Raw genomic sequence first — 12,353 nt, forward strand, 5'->3', positions numbered from 1 at the left:
CATGCCCTCCTCCAGGGGGTCGAACCAGTTTCTCTTATGTCTCCTGCACTGGCAGATGGGTTCTTACCACTAGGGCCACATAAGGGTACAATGTAAAATCAAGCATCTAAAGGAGGCACATCAGAGGATGAGGGCATAGTGCAGTTGGATAATGGAGCAGCAGCCTTGGCAGTGTTTCTCCTGAATCAGCACCAGTGACACGTTTTCTTCTGAAAATGAGGAAAAACCATTGACCTTTAACTAGAGCATCAAAGAGGATCTGTGCTTTTCATTGTTATTCCAGTAGAGAATGAAAGAAAAGATGTTCCTGAGTTAAGGAAATTTGAAACAACATAGTGAAAAGTAACCACATTTCTTTTGTGTGTGATTGTTAAGTTTCTGAAATCCAGTATAATAGAACACAAGAGGACTCCCAGGTATCGGCCAATGAATGAAAATTACATATTTGGACTGTTAGGAAAATGATACAGTCAATTGATTTTGAAAAAAAGTGCTTTTCCTACTTTGTGTCTCCAAAATACCCTGATGGCTGTTGGTTGTCATGGGCAACATCTGCTCCTTGTCTCCCATTGTTTAGTGTCATTCATGCTCGAGAGGAGTGAGTCATTTGGTTTTTGGTGCAATTTTACTTCCTGATCTAAGCACCTGAATACAGAAAAGCTCTTGTATATACTCACATGGGTGCAAAAAAAAAAAAAAAAGAAATAGTGATGAAAGGTATAGCCAGTTGGTACTACCTATACCTATATTTTGGAAATTCTGCTTTGTTAGAACTAGTTGCATCAGTAATACTAGAGACCCTGAATGAGCAGAACTGAAATGGCATAGCTGCCTCAGTGTTGTGACAGGTGCTTAGTTTGGAGTCCCCACACCTGCCAGATTCAGGGCTGGATTTGTGTCTGCTGGACTCTGATGGCTCAAGTAGCTGGACTTAGAATAAAAAGATTTGGTTCAGCTTAACTTTTCATTGATTTATAAGCAGTGATTGTGTGCGGAGACATCACTTTGCTGACAAAGGTCTGTATAGTCAAAACTATGGTTTTTCTAGTAGTCATGCATGGATGTGAGAGTTGGACCATAAAGAAGGCTGAGCACTGAAGAACTGATACTTTTAAATTGTGGTGCTGGAGAAGACTCTTGAGAGTCCCTTGGGCATCAAGGAGATCAAACCAGTCAATCCTGAAGGAAATCAACCCTAAATATTCATTGGAAGGACTGATGCTGAAGCTCCTATACTTTGGCCACCTGATGTGAAGAGCCTACTCACTGGAAAAGACCCTGATGCTGGGAAAGATTGAGGGCAGGAGGAGAAGGGGATGACAGAGAATGAGGTGGTTGGATGGCATCACTGACTCAATGGACATGAGTTTGAGCAAACTCAGGGAGATAATGAAGGACAGGGAAGTCTGGGGTGCTGCAGTTCATGGAGTCACAAAGAATTGGATACAACTTAGTGACTGAACAGCAACAAATTGTGTGCTTCCTTTTTGCATAACATAGAAGTAGGTATTAAAGAAATGAGAGTTATGAAAGTAGAAACAGATTTCATTCACTTTTGGAGTGATTGTTTTGCATCTGTAACTAGTATTGAGACTCTGTATACCATGTGAGGAAATTATACTGAGTGCCATCTGCTTAACTCATCTGCCTGGGCTGTAAGCCTCCATTCTCTATCTCAGTGGTTTTCTTATAGGCTCCTGTGATATTATTTGAGCTCTAAACTGAGTAGCTACTATCTTGACCAACACACTGACTTCTGTCCCCCTATCAAACTCTGTACTATAGAGTTGCTATTACTTGCTTAGTTGATGGGCATCCTTGGTGACAACAATGTGGTGTTTATGACAACAGCTCCATGCAGAGCACTCGATCTGTGCCAGGCAGTGAGTACTTTATACCTTCCCAGGCTTCCCTTAGAAGCCACCAGAGGATAAACTCCATGTACAGCAGAGTTTTGGCAGATTTGCTGAGCAGCCGATGGCAGAAGAATCATCATAGATGCAAACATTTGGAATAAGCATACAGACTCCATCAAACCTTTTAGTTTTCAAATTCTGTTCCAGGGCTTCTAAAAATGTTTGATTCTAATTTCATTTTCTAAAAAATTAATTTAATTGAAAAATTAGTTTTTAAAAATGCAGTAAGGAATAATGCTTACATTCAAAAAATAGTATATGTTGAGTTTTAACATGTTGAAAACCATCAGTATATTAACTTATACATATTAATTTGGTTTTCTACAGACCTTAGAATAAAAGTCTCCCATCAACACAATTCAATTGAGAAATATCCTGAGATTACAGATCAAGTTGTTTTAAACTGTTATCATATCATTTACAGCCATTTGTGTGAGCCCAGATTTTTCTTTTTTTTTTTAATTAAATTTGTTTATTTTAATTAGAGGCTGATTACTTTACAATATTGTATTGGTTTTGCCATACATCAAGATGAATCTGCCACAGGTGTACACGTGTTCCCAATCCTGAACCCCCCTCCCACCTCCCTCCCCATACCGTCCCTCTGGGTTATCCCAGTGCATCAGCCCCAAGCTTCCTGTATCCTGCATCGAACCTGGACTGGTGATTCGTTTCTTATATGATATGTCCATCAGCAGATGAATGGATAAGAAAGCTGTGGTACATATACACAATGGAATATTACTCAGCCAGTAAAAAGAATACATTTGAATCAGTTCTAATGAGGTGGATGAAACTGGAGCATATTATACAGAGTGAAGCAACCCAGAAAGAAAAACACCAATACAGTATACTAATGCATATATATGGAATTTAGAAAGATGGTAACAATAACCCTGTATGGGAGACAGCAAAAGATGTATAGAACAGTCTTCTGGACTCTGTGGGAGAGGGAGAGGGGGATGATTTGGGAGAATGGCATTGAAACATGTATAATATCATATAAGAGTCAAGATTCTTCAATGCTGTACAAACAAACAAACAAAAGTTGACACTAATGGTAAAGAACCCACTTGCCAATGCAGGAGACTTAAGAGACTTGAGTTCTTTCCCTGGGTTGGGAAGATCCCCTGGAGGAGGGTATGGCAACCCACTCCAGTATTCTTGCCTGGAGAATCCCCACCCATGGACAGAGGAGCCTGGCAGGCTATGGTCCATAGGATCGCAGAGTCAGACATGACTGAAGCAACTTCACGCATGTGAAAACAAACAAAAAAACCCATAGAAAAAAATTAGATGCTGCAACCATGCAAGTCTGTAACTCCCATCTGTAAACTTGATTTCAAATTTTTCTGTTCATCTTAATAGTCTCTTTGGATCCTACTGAACTATTTTTAAGCTTTATGTACTTGAACTTACAAAATTTATGCTTCATAAAATTCTGACTTTTTTATCTGCTTTATTTGCAAGATCTTATTTGAAAAAAGAAAAATAATTCTTCTGCCTAAAGGGTTTGAAAAGTCCTAATTTAGATCAACTTATTTTCCAGTATAGGCATTTTCTTTACCAGCTCTCCTAGCCAAAAAAAAAAAAAAAGGCAGCCAAACTCCCCTTGATCACATTCATGGGAGCACCAGCATGAAGAGATGTGGCTATATGTTTTTTCACTAACCCCCATCCCCGTGCTTCAGAGATGAAGCAACTTCGTCACAGAGAGGACAATAACTTAGGGTTATAGAATCTTATATAATGGAGGTGGAATTGAAGAATAAAGTCTGTTTGATTAAGAAGCTGAGATACTTACTCTAATTTATGTAGATTCTTAGGGACTTGATTAGCCTATGTTAATCAGAAATATGTCTATGTCCTTCATCTTCTATTCAGTTCAGTTCAGTTACTCAGTCATGTCATGACTGAGCATGACATGAATCACAGCACGCTAGGCTGCCCTGTCCATCACCACCTCCCAGAGTTCACTCAGACTCACGTCCATCGAGTCAGTGATGCCATCCAGCCATCTCATCCCCTGTCATCCCCTTCTCCTCCTGCCCCCAATCCCTCCCAGCATCAGAGACTTTTCCAATGAGTCAACTCTTCGCATGAGGTGGTCAAAGTACTGGAGTTTCAGCTTTAGCATCATTCCTTCCAAATAACACCCAAGGCTGATCTCCTTCAGAATGGACTGGTTGGATCTCCTTGCAGTCCAAGGGACTCTCAAGAGTCTTCTCCAACACCACAGTTCAAAAGCATCAATTCTTCGGTGCTCAGCCTTCTTCACAGACCAACTCTCACATCCATACATGACCACTGGAAAAACCATAGCCTTGACTAGACGGACCTTTGTTGGCAAAGTAATGCCTCTGCTTTTCAATATGCTATCTAGGTTGGTCATAACTTTCCTTCCAAGGAGTAATTAGGGGATGGCAAAGACCTTATCTTGGTGCTATCACTTTCTTGGAATCTCTCTTCCTATTTTGGATGTTTTTCTAAGCACCTCCAAATAACTCCTCATTAAGGCTAATTTTTTAGTTGTTGCTTCTAAATATCTCAGCCCTAGTAATGCTTGCTGCCAGTGAGGTTTCCAGCCAATGTGAAGGATCTGACATGAGGTCAGACCTTAGTCTGCATCTCCTGAAAAAGGATCTTTCAGGAACATCTTTAAGGAATTGTTGTAGTTATGTTCCCTAGGAAACAGATTCTGAGATGGATACTAGCATGTAGGAAGTTCAACAGGTGCAGAAGAAGAGGGAAGGAAAAGGGGTTAGGCAGGGATAGAACCCAGGCTACAGTGCAGTCTCAGCTGAGGGCTTCTCCACCCCCATGGGAGCTCTACAGCTGGAAGGACCTTCAGAGTTGCCACAGTTGGTCATGTACCACAACTACTGAGCCCCGTGTGCCACAAGAGAAGCCCCCGCAATGAAAAGCCCGCTCACTGCAACTAAGAGAGTAGCTGCCGTAAGAGAGAAAGCTCATTCATAGCAATGAAGACCCAGTGTTCAAATGAGAATGTCAGTGTGGTGAGCATCCCAGGAGATCTTCTAGTCATATGGCCCTCATTTCACAAACTAGGAATCTATAGCTTACGGAGGGAAAATGATGGAATAATAAGGATGATGTTTGTGGACATCTCAAAACCATTCACAGCCCTCCTCCCCTTCACTTTCCTCTACAATTGAAAAGGGAAAAGTAGAAGATGTGCTAACATGTATTCCCTGGAGCCCCAATTCCAGCCAAAGGATAAAGAGGGAAGCCTCACTGGGTCATGCCTCTGAGAAGGATTTTAGTGGTTTTGATGCAGCGGCCCTCAGCCCCAATCCCATCTTTTTGCCTTTCACTCTTCTCTTGCTGCCTGTCCTATTGCATCCACGCTCAGACAGCTAAGAGGGAGATAGAAGGAGGATAGCCCCCAAATTTCTGTTATGTGGGGAAAATAAACTGCTGCCCTTTAAAACAAGGCAGCACATTTTTTGCTACTTTGCAGAAAAACATATCACTACCTGATAATGAGAACAGACAGCTTCCCTGGTGGCTCAGTCGGTAAAGAATCTGCCTGAAATGCAGGAGACCCAGGTTCAGTCCCTGCATCAGGGAAGATTCCCTGGAGAAGAGAATAGCTACCCACTCCAGTATTCTTACCTGGAGAATTCCATGGACAGAGGAGCCTGGCGGGCTGCAGTCCATGGATTGCAATAAGTCAGACACGACTGAGCAATTAACACTTTCTTTCAATGAGAACAGCTTATATTAAACTTATATCATTATTTATTCTGTGCACATACTTCACTCAACACTTTATATGCATTTTCTTATTTTTAACTCCATAAGAAAATCCTACGTGGAAATTTAAGTTTTTGACCTAATTTTTATGGATATGCTAATAGATTTAAAGAATAAATAACTTCTTAAATTCATACTATACAATAGAGCCAAGAGTTAGCCCAGGCTACACTCTGCAGCCTAAACATTAACCGTGAAAACAGAGACGGGTAAGTCCATTATCTTAAGAACAACGCATTGAATTTTAAATTTTACCTACGGTGATGTTCATGTGTTTTTTTTTAAGATAGATGATTTTATAGCCAAGGGGCTGTGGTGGGAAGAAAAGAGCCCCAGTGACCAGTGACTGCTTGTATTATGACAAATGCTAGGTTTATTAAACTTATGTCTCTTGCTTTGAAAATCAACTTTTTTAAACATTTAAGCATTATGTCAAAGTAATTATGTTTGGTAAACAATTTAAGTTGACAGTCCAAATTTAATGTCACAGTTCCTAACCATTTTAAGTAAAAGAGCATAAACATACAGTAAACATTACTAAACATACAGCAAACATTACTACATTCAGCCTCATCTAAAACATCAGTGAATTGGGTTTAATTCATTTTTAACAATTCTACTCCTATTTTCATCCTTTCTATGGTTATAGTAGAATATATTAATTTTAACACCTTCTAATGTTTAATATGTATTTTTATATATTTGGAGATTACAATATTACCTTATCAGAAAGTGAAATAATACTATTTCAGATCAGCCAAATTTACAGAGTTTTGGTAATTATTTGACTGATTTTGGGTTGGATTTTGGGTCAGTACTTTTTGTTTCTTTTTTTTTCCCCTCAAGCTGATCTGAGCCTGTTCTTAAACTGGGCTTCTTTTTTAAGTTAAATGTTACTTGTTAAAACAACAAAACATTTTAAATTATGCCTTTTGCTTAAGGTTGAGTATTTCTTAGAACCTGGCAAGAAGCTGCACACACACACATCACAGATCTCTTCTGCAGGTGCACGTGCCCCACCGCCCATCAGCCTTCACTGAGAAGGCACAAGTGAAAAGAGAAAGTCAGTTGTGTCCGGCTCTTTGCAACCCCGTGGACTTTACAGCCCATGGGATTCTCCAGGCCAGAATACTGGGGTGGTATCCTTTCCCTTATCCATGGGATCTTCCCACCCCAGGGATCGAACCTAGGTCTCCCACATTGCAGGCAGATTCTTTACCAGCTGAGCCACCAGGGAAGCCCAAGAACACTGGAGTGGGTAGCCTATCCTTTCTCTAGTGGACCTTCCTGACCCAGGAATCGAACCAGGGTTGACATAAGTGCAGATATACAATTATTAAGAGTTTTAAGACATGAGAACAGAGCTTTCAACCAAGTGTGAGGCCCTGGGTGACTGCACAGGAGTCATACCCAAGGAGCCCTGCCCTTAAACGGATTTTAGAAACTACCATGTTCATGGATTGGAAGAATCAATATAGTGAAAATGAGTATACTACCCAAAGCAATCTATAGATTCAATGCAATCCCTATCAAGCTACCAACAGTATTCTTCACAGAGCTAGAACAAATAATTTCACAATTTGTATGGAAATACAAAAAACCTCAAATAGCCAAAGTGATCTTGAGAAAGAAGAATGGAACTGGAAGAATCAACCTACCTGACTTCAGGCTCTACTACAAAGCCACAGTTATCAAGACAGTATGGTACTGGCACAAAGACAGAAATATAGATCAATGGAACAAAATAGAAAGCCCAGAGATAAATCCATGCACATATGGACACCTTATCTTTGACAAAGGAGGCAAGAATATACAATGGATTAAAGACAATCTCTTTAACAAGTGGTGCTGGGAAAACTGGTCAACCACTTGTAAAAGAATGAAACTACAACACTTTCTAACATCATACACAAAAATAAACTCAAAATGGATTAAAGATCTAAACATAAGACCAGAAACTATAAAACTCCTAGAGGAGAACATAGGCAAAACACTCTCTGACATACATCACAGCAGGATCCTCTATGACCCACCTCCGAGAATATTGGAAATAAAAGCAAAAATAAACAAATGGGACCTAATTAACCTTAAAAGCTTCTGCACATCAAAGGAAACTATCAGCAAGGTGAAAAGACAGCCTTCAGAATGGGAGAAAATAATAGCAAATGAAGCAACTGACAAACAACTAATCTCAAAAATATACAAGCAACTCCTCCAGCTCAACTCCAGAAAAATAAATGACCCAATCAAAAAATGGGCCAAAGAACTAAATAGACATTTCTCCAAAGAAGACATACAGATGGCTAACAAACACATGAAAAGATGCTCAACATCACTCATTATCAGAGAAATGCAAATCAAGACCACTATAAGGTACCATTTCACACCAGTCAGAATGGCTGCGATCCAAAAGTCTACAAATAATAAATGTTGGAGAGGGTGTGGAGGAAAGGGAACCCTCTTACACTGTTGGTGGGCATGCAAACTAGTACAGCCACTATGGAGAACAGTGTGGAGATTTCTTAAAAAACTGGAAATAGAACTGCCTTATGATCCAGCAATCCCACTGCTGGGCATACACACTGAGGAAACCAGAAGGGAAAGAAACACGTGTACCCCAATGTTCATCGCAGCACTGTTTATAATAGCCAGGACATGGAAGCAACCTAGATGTCCATCAGCAGATGAATGGATAAGAAAGCTGTGGTACATATATACAATGGAGTATTACTCAGCCATTAAAAAGAATACATTTGAATCAGTTCTAATGAGGTGGATGGAACTGGAGCCTATTATATAGAGTGAAGTAAGCCAGAAGGAAAAACATTAATACAGTATACTAATGCATATATATGGAATTTAGAAAGATGATAACAATAACCCTGTGTACGAGACAGCAAAAGTGACGCTGATGTATGGAACAGTCTTATGGACTCTGTGGGAGAGGGAGAGGGTGGGAAGATTTGGGAGAATGGCATTGAAACGTGTAAAATATCATGTATGAAACGAGATGCCAGTCCAGGTTCAATGCACGATACTGGATGCTTGGGGCTAGTGCACTGGGACGACCCAGAGGGATGGTATGGGGAGGGAGAAGGGAGGGGGTTCAGGATGGGGAGCACATGTATACCTGTGAAGGATTCATTTTGATATTTGGCAAAACTAATACAATTATGTAAAGTTTAAAAATAAAATAAAATTAAAATATTAAAAAATAAAGATGTTAAAAAAAAAAAGAAACTGAATTTTTTTAAATGGTGAAACTCAAATTGCAACCTACTGACGGAACATGAGATGCCTGCAAAATTTTCCTTGACCTAAGAAGTCATTTATATCCCTCTTAGCAAGTTTTAGTTTCATTTCTAATGATCACTTTTGCAGATCATTATCCAAAAACGTTGGGCTGCCCTGTTTCAGCAAAACTGAAAATGCAGCCTTTAATTCAGAGAGTACATTCAGTTCCCTCAGCTTCCTTTGAGAGGATTAGTCAGACAGTGTGAAGGCAGAGCTCACCAGTCCATTAGTTTTAGAGTTTTCACTCAGCTGAACTGCAAATGCATAGAAAAGCTGGAGGGGAAATACCACATGAGCTGGACGAAAAAGATGTGTGAGGAAAGATGAGTGTACCTTAGGTGGTAAAACACTCCACTCTGTGGATCTTGTGGAAGAAGTGAGTTCGGTGTCTGGTACAGACTCTGATTGTTGTGGTGACCTTTGAGAACTAAGATCACCCACTGCTCCTCTTACCCTTTTGTGCAGGGCCCTGTGTCACAGGCCCGCCTGATGACATGACTCAGAAAGCCATGAAAGACAGAGGCCAGAGGAAAGGGCAGGCAAACAAGGACTCCAGGGCCACCTTGAAAACTGCCTCAGAACCCTGAACCTTGAGTTCACAATGGCTGCTTTCGAGTACAGGTTCCTTCTGGCCTTGGGCACGCAGATAGGTCATAGGTGTGCAGGTTCTGGGAGTCACAGCAGTGGGTCTGTGTTTTGCTCTTGCTTTTAGCACAGATTATTTACTAGGTATTCTTAGACTCCATAGTGCATGCTCAGTTGTCCAACTCTTTGCATCCTCATGAACTGTAACCCTCCAGGCTCCTCTGTCCATGGGATTTCCCAAGCAAGAATACTGGAGTGGGTTGCCATTTCCTCCTCCAGAGGATCTTTCTGACCCATGGATCAAACCCTTATCTCCTACAGCTCCTGCATTGCAGGAAGATTCTTTACCACTTAAGCCACCAGGGAAGCCCTAAGACTCCATAGGCCGATGAACTTACGTTCCATAGAAATCTATGTTTCTTCCTTGCAGTGTACTTCAGTTAGCCTGGCTAACCATAAAGGATGTGCTAATCCAGTATCACAGAAGGAAGATGAAAGGAAGGATTGAAATGAGGGCCTTTCTTCATGGAATGAGACCTTCCCCATTGTCTTGATTGACGGCCAAGATATTATTTATAAAAGAAATATATGCTTCTTATTTAAAAATGCAAGCATATATAATAAAATGAGTTCTTCTTGGCCCAGCACACTTACTCCTCAGAGACAAGCATTGTTAACAGCAGATTTCCATTTACACACAAATGGACTCATATTTTGCCAGTTCTGCTAGTTTTCCACTCATGGAGTGGAACACTATTACCTTATTCCTCTTAGTGACTGCATTAGCCTTCCATTATGTAAATGCAGCTTAATTGATGTGTCTGTTTCCTCCTGGATAAACAGCTGCCATGAACATCCTTGACCTCTGTCACTAAGTTCAAAGTTCATTTTTTAATATATAGTTTTTAAAATTTACTTTTGGTTGTGCTGGGTCTTTGTTGCTACGTGGGCTTTCTCTAGTTGCAGAGAGGGGAGTGCTACCCTTTGTTACATTGGTGGGCTTCTCACTGTGGTGACTTCTGTTGCTGAGCACAGGCTCTAAGGCATGCAGGCCTCATTAGTTGTGGCGCCTGGGCTCGGTTGACCAGGGTGTGGGGATCTTCCCAGATCAGAGATCAAACCCATGTCCCCTGCACTGGCAGGTGAATTCTTACCCACTGGACCACCAGGGAAGCCCCTCAAGGCTCATTTTTATGACTGAGTGGATGATCTCTCAGGATGGAGTTGAACCTTTTGCCACTCTGTCCAGAACTTTCTCCCTAACAGTGTTGATCACTGCCACGGCTGTTACTAAGTACTCATGGGTTAAGAGCCTTTTCTGAGTATAATAATCTACTAGTATTCACTGGGAAAGGTTAATGGTAATCACATTAAAACAACTGCTGTATGCCAGATACCTTATTCCAGGTTTCAGGGTGTTATCCTCTGACAGTCCCTTCCATGCAAAGACCAAGAAGGCCCTGGGCAAGACGGAAGCATCAGGGCTGGAATTTGAACCCCTATGACTCTTAACTCCAAAGATAGCGTGAAGGAGAGACTCCCAGGTTGTGCTCATTTCTGCTCCTCTTTCTCCTTTCGGTCCTCACCAGCATGTGTCCTGGCTCCTCTTTCTCACAGCGTGCTTGGCAGTAGTAGCTGATCAATGCACAGATGCCTGCAGTGCTCTTGAGGACATCACAGTCTGGTTGAGGGGATTGTAAAATCTGTAGTCTTAGGAGCACAGAGCTGCGGAGACCTCAACAGGCATTGTAGGAGTGGAACAGCTTTGAACCAGGCCCACAGTCACAGAAAAGGAAAGTCATGGGGCCACCTACTGACCTAGCAGGGTGTAGAAGTCTTTATACGAAATTGACAAGACAGCAATTGTTTAGAAAATAGTAAAACAAAGCATGAAATCAGTGCAGAATTGATTAGAAATGGCATCATGGAATAATCTGAAGGAGAAGAGGATATTTCAAGAAAGATTTGTGTATGTGTGGGAAACAGAATTTGAGCCAGCATTACAAAACACAGGTCTTTTGACTGTTCTGAAAGAGGATTGGAATGATAAATGCATAGCTTATGGGGCAAGGACCTTCAGAATTCACCAGGTCATGATAAGAAGATAAAATCAACAACCATGGCAGCTGTCATTTGTCAAACACTTACTGTACACCAGGTACCACGCTGAGTGCTTGACACACAATCTCTGCCTTAATCTTCACATTTACCCTGCAAAGTAGATATCATTATCCCCAATTTTCAGATGAGGAACTGAGTCACAGAAAGATTAAGTAACTTTCTCAGGGTAATATTAGACCTTCATGAATTTTTATGTCTCTGCTCTCTGTAGAAGTCATGGCTCCAGAGGCTAGTGATTCTCACCATATTTAAGACTCATGAAAGATTTTTAAAATGGAGTTCAGTGAGTATTCTGTCAAGTTTGTTTCTCAGATGTGATCTGTGAATAAATGCATTGTCTAAGAGGAAAAAGAGTGGTTACTTGAAAGGTCTCATTAAAGCATTTCTTTTTTGTTAAAAATAATTGTGTGTGTGTAGGTTGGGGCTAATAGAGTGAGTGCTAAGCTGAATCATCAGGTTTTACTCCGTCACTCATACTGTGAGATCTTGGAACACTTAATCTCTCTGGGCCTAAAATTTTCTCTTCTAAATGAAGATAATAAGAGAACTAACATCCTTGGGTGGTTGTGATTGTTAGAATGAGATAACATAACGAATGCAAAGCACAAGATCTGGCAAATAATGTTCAGGTAATGCACTGGCTGTTATTTTAACAAGCAA

At 40.8% G+C, this 12,353-nt stretch overlaps 1 protein-coding gene across 1 annotated transcript in view; it reads left to right on the forward strand.

The window, feature by feature from the left end:
- Positions 1-12,353, forward strand: part of ADAMTS12 (ADAM metallopeptidase with thrombospondin type 1 motif 12) — a 391,363-nt gene that overhangs the window by 240,061 nt on the left and 138,949 nt on the right. The gene's annotated exons all lie outside the window — the stretch shown is intronic.

The sequence above is a fragment of the Bos javanicus genome, chromosome 20 (assembly GCF_032452875.1).
Source record: "Bos javanicus breed banteng chromosome 20, ARS-OSU_banteng_1.0, whole genome shotgun sequence".
Taxonomy (NCBI): Eukaryota; Metazoa; Chordata; class Mammalia; order Artiodactyla; family Bovidae; genus Bos; species Bos javanicus.